This window comes from Microtus ochrogaster, unplaced genomic scaffold, assembly GCF_000317375.1.
Source record: "Microtus ochrogaster isolate Prairie Vole_2 unplaced genomic scaffold, MicOch1.0 UNK24, whole genome shotgun sequence".
Classification (NCBI taxonomy): Eukaryota; Metazoa; Chordata; class Mammalia; order Rodentia; family Cricetidae; genus Microtus; species Microtus ochrogaster.
Genome location: NW_004949122.1, coordinates 795,265 through 799,583, shown reverse-complemented (window position 1 = coordinate 799,583; position 4,319 = coordinate 795,265).

Genomic DNA, 4,319 nt, shown 5'->3' with positions numbered 1-4,319 from the left:
AGAAGAAGAAGAAGAAGAAGAAGAAGAAGAAGAAGAAGAAGAAGAAGAAGAAGAAGAAGAAGAAGAAGAAGAAGAAGAAGAAGAAGAAGAAATATCTTTTCCTACTTAAAGACTTATCAGTGTTACTTTGTAAACTCGGCTAGCTCATGTTACAATTGGTAACGAAGCTGTAAACAGACCAATAAACTTTGTGGCATCCTCAGCAGCTCTGTCAGGGAAGTAGTAATCCTAGAATCCAGGTGAACTAGTTAAGGCTGTGACTCTCAGCATAGGTTTAGCCATCCTCTACTCCTCACAGAGCTGCTGCCCAGATGGCGAGAGCGCACCAGTGGCAATGTGGACCCTGGGGCTTCTGTCTTTCCCAGCAGAGATTTATTATTATTATTATTATTGTTATTGTTATTATTATTATTATTATTATTATTTTTAATCCTGACCCGTGGGCACTGGAGAGATGGCACAGTGGTTAAGAGCACTGGCTGTTCTTTCAGAGGATCTGAGTTCAATTCCCAGCACCCACATGGCAGCTCATGACTGTCTATAACTCCAGTTCCAAGGCATCTGATACCGTCACACCAATGCACATAAAAATAAAGTTAAGTGAATTATGTAAAAAATTCATGTGAATTTAAAAAATCCTGACCCTCAGGACTCTCTTTGCTTTTAAAATGAGCCTTCAAAATGTATGTTTATTCAGGCTGATAAGATTGCTCAGCAGGCAATCACAATGACCTGGTTCTGGAACCCATATGGTAGAAGGAGAAAACTGAGTCCTGAAAGTTGTCATCTGACCTCCACATGTGTGTCATGGCACACTCACACACACACTCACATGCACACACACACACACACACATACCTACACACATGCACACACACACACACTCACACATACAGATACACATGATGTTAAAACACTTTTAGAAACACATAGATTTGTTAGTGTTCAAGTGTCAGAACTTTATCTGACCTACAGAACTTGTAAAGGAGCATGGGTCTGCTCAAGTGGCGTGTGGAGTTTCTAGTCACACTGGTTTGTTAGAAAGCTTAATTTGTACGTTCACATTCTTTGCTCCTGTGTTTTCCATCAAACTCCCTCTCTGCCCATGCTCATTTCTACGCTAGTAATATATATTATATGTTTTTCAATGATATAATGTGGAAGTTAGTTTGGAATGTAGACATACTTGGAGCATGTGTATCCTTGTGGCTTTGAAGTTCTTTCTTCTATTACAAAGGAAATAAACTGCAGAACAGTATATAGCTTCTGGCAAGAATAGCAGTTTAACTGCATTCTTGGAAAAGGAATTCTCCCCCCTGAGTCTGGTACAAATTATGACTCTTAGCGCTGAGTTTATTTTTATAGAAAGCTCAATTTATCTTAGAAACTACCACTAACAACCATTAAGCGAAGGCCAAATGTTAATGCAGGGTTTTACGGCAAGTGCTCTATTGTCCTAACTTTCAATAAAATTTTGTATAATCCATTAAATAATGCTTCCACTAGATTTATTGAGGCATGATCGACAAAAATATTTTTATTTAAAATATGTGGTATGATATCTTGATATATACATATATATATATATTTGAAATAATCACCATGATAGATAAATATACCAATAGCTTCCTGTAATATCATTTCCTACCTCCCTTCTTCATTCTTTCCTTCCCTCCTTCTCTCTTGATCTCCTCTCTACTCCTCTATGCTCTCCCTCTTACTCCTGTTACCTCCCCTACTCCTTCCTGCCCTCCCTCTCTTCTATTTAATATTGTTGCTGATCATTGTGGAAAGATGAAGGGAAGTTGTGGCCGAACAGATGCTGTATTTTTCTGAGGCAACCAAGAGGCTTCCCACTGACCTTGTGAATTATTAATTTCCATTTTTCTCCTACTCTGCACTGTATCTGGCTTGATAAGTCACACAAAAGCAATAATTTTATTTTCTAATTACCCACCACTTATTTCTTTTTTCCTTTCTTTTTTATTTATTTTTTTGTTTTTGTTTTGTTTTTCAATACAGGGTTTCTCTGTGTCTCTCCAGCTGTCCTGGAACTCATTCTGTAGGCCAGGCTGGCCTCGAATTCAGAGATCCGCCTGCCTCTGCCTCCTAAGTGCTGGGATTAAAGGTGTGCGCCACCATCGCCTGGCTTCCTTGATCAATATGTATCTACAACTTCTAGAGTCACCTGGAAAACAAAACAAGCAAGCAATCAAAGCAAAGCAAAACAAAATCAAAGTTACCTTGTTTTGAACTTTATGTACGTCCTCTTCAGTAGAAATTCATCTACTAAATCCAGTGTTTAAGACATAGACAGAGGACAGGCTCCAAAACCCTGTTTCGAAAAACCAAAAAAAAAAAAAAAAAAAAAAGACATAGACAGAGCCCATATCATTATCAAATAGTGAACATCCAGATTGATAACTGGGGTATTAAACTGAAGGATTTAACAGCTCACATAAGCTGTTGCTGACATCTGGAAGTTGAGCATTGATGGGAAAGCTGGCATTCATTCTCTTGACCACAAAGAGTTCATCCAATAATTGCCAGCAACATTTCAAACACCATTAGCTATTTTTAGTTTATGTAGACTATATGGTATCCAGTCTCATTTTTCAAATTTTACTTTATAAAGCATTTTTTAAAAAATGATCTAAAAATTCCTAAGCAATTTACAAATGACCAAATGTATGGCCTCTTGAGGTTGAGGCACGAATGGGAAGAGTTGGGCGCTATGTGTTATGCTCCGTCTGCTCTCTTCTACCCCACAAGTGTGCACAGCAGTGTGTCTATGTAGGGCTAATAGAATGTTAGCTATTCTCTATTGCAATGCACATTCTGACCTAGGGGAATTTGTGGATCCATTGACAATAAAATTCCCTTTCCTAACAGCAAGGAGTAGGAGGGGATCTTAGAATAAGTGGGGGCAGTAGTAAGGGAGAGGAAGGCAGTAGATTTGTCCCAGTCATATGATTTTTTTTCTTTTTCTTTTTTTCTTTTTTTTTTTGTGCCTGTGGATCACACCTCACATTTGGGTATACATAGAGGCAAACCAGAAACAGTCCAGTTCTTTGGGAGTGATGTGGGAGTGATTTCTTATTAATAAAGAAACTGCCTAGGCCCCTTGATAGGCCAACCCTTAGGTGGGTGGAGTAAACAGAACAGAATGCTGGGAGAAAGAAGCTGAGTCAAGGAGTCGCCATGATTCTCCCACTCTAGACAGACGCTGGTTAAGATCTTCCCTGTTAAGATTACACAGATTAATAGAAATGCGTTAGGTCAATATGTAAGAGCTAGCCAATAAGAGGCTGGAACTAATGGGGCCAGGCAGTGTTTAAAAGAATACTGTTTCTGTGTAATTATTTCAGGTAAAGCTAGCCGTGGGGGCGGCTGGGTGCCGGGGAAGCAGCCCCGCCGCTCATATTACAACAGAGTGGCACCCAACGTGCTAATGAACTCCATGTAAAACCTGAGGGAGAGAGAATTTAAGACAGCTTTTTGCTGTTTGTGGGTGGCGTACCGCAGAGAGAAACTGTCCTGACTCAGCAGCAGGAAAAAACTGGCTGTTTGAAAATGCCGGCTTTCTGGGCTGTGCCGCCATTGCGATCTCTGTCTGGCTCCTGCGAGAGACAGAGCTTTTGAATGGAGCAAAGCGCTATGGCTTGCTTGATGGCAATGTGGACTGCTGTGTGCCTGGAACTATGTATGGCTCAGGGGCACCAAATAGCTCTGAGGCAGGAGCGGCTGGGCTCAGCTCCGCCATGCTGAACTGTGCTGGTCTCAGGCAGGAACTACCGTAATTACCACAAAAACAGTGCAGTTAAGGTTTCAACCTTAACTTAAGGTGGTACCGTATTACCTGTACATGGTGCAACTTAGGTTTTTAATAACTGCTTAACATTTTTAAAAAAAGCTCCTGGATAGTAAAAATATTACAGATTCACAATAAAACAGATTCAGATATAACAGACCTCAATGGATCACATGTTGGATGAATGTACATAGGCTTGAGAGAGAGAAGAATAAGAATATAGAGAATAAAGTAAATGTCTTAAAAAAAAAGGGTAAAGTCTTTAAAGAGACAGAGTACAGATAGTTAAGAGATTAAAAGAAATAAAGAAAAATAAGCCACGTAAAAATAGAAAATTCACAGAGAGTCTGGATTATGTACACTGTGTTTTCTTTAAAATTTTTGACTGTAAAGGAGCTAAGTACAGACAGACATTTCATTACATGGGCTGCCAAGCTAAACCAGAATGGATATAAGGGTATTACGATTTCAAAATTTGGGTCTAAGGATATGATGCTTTGGAGAGGGT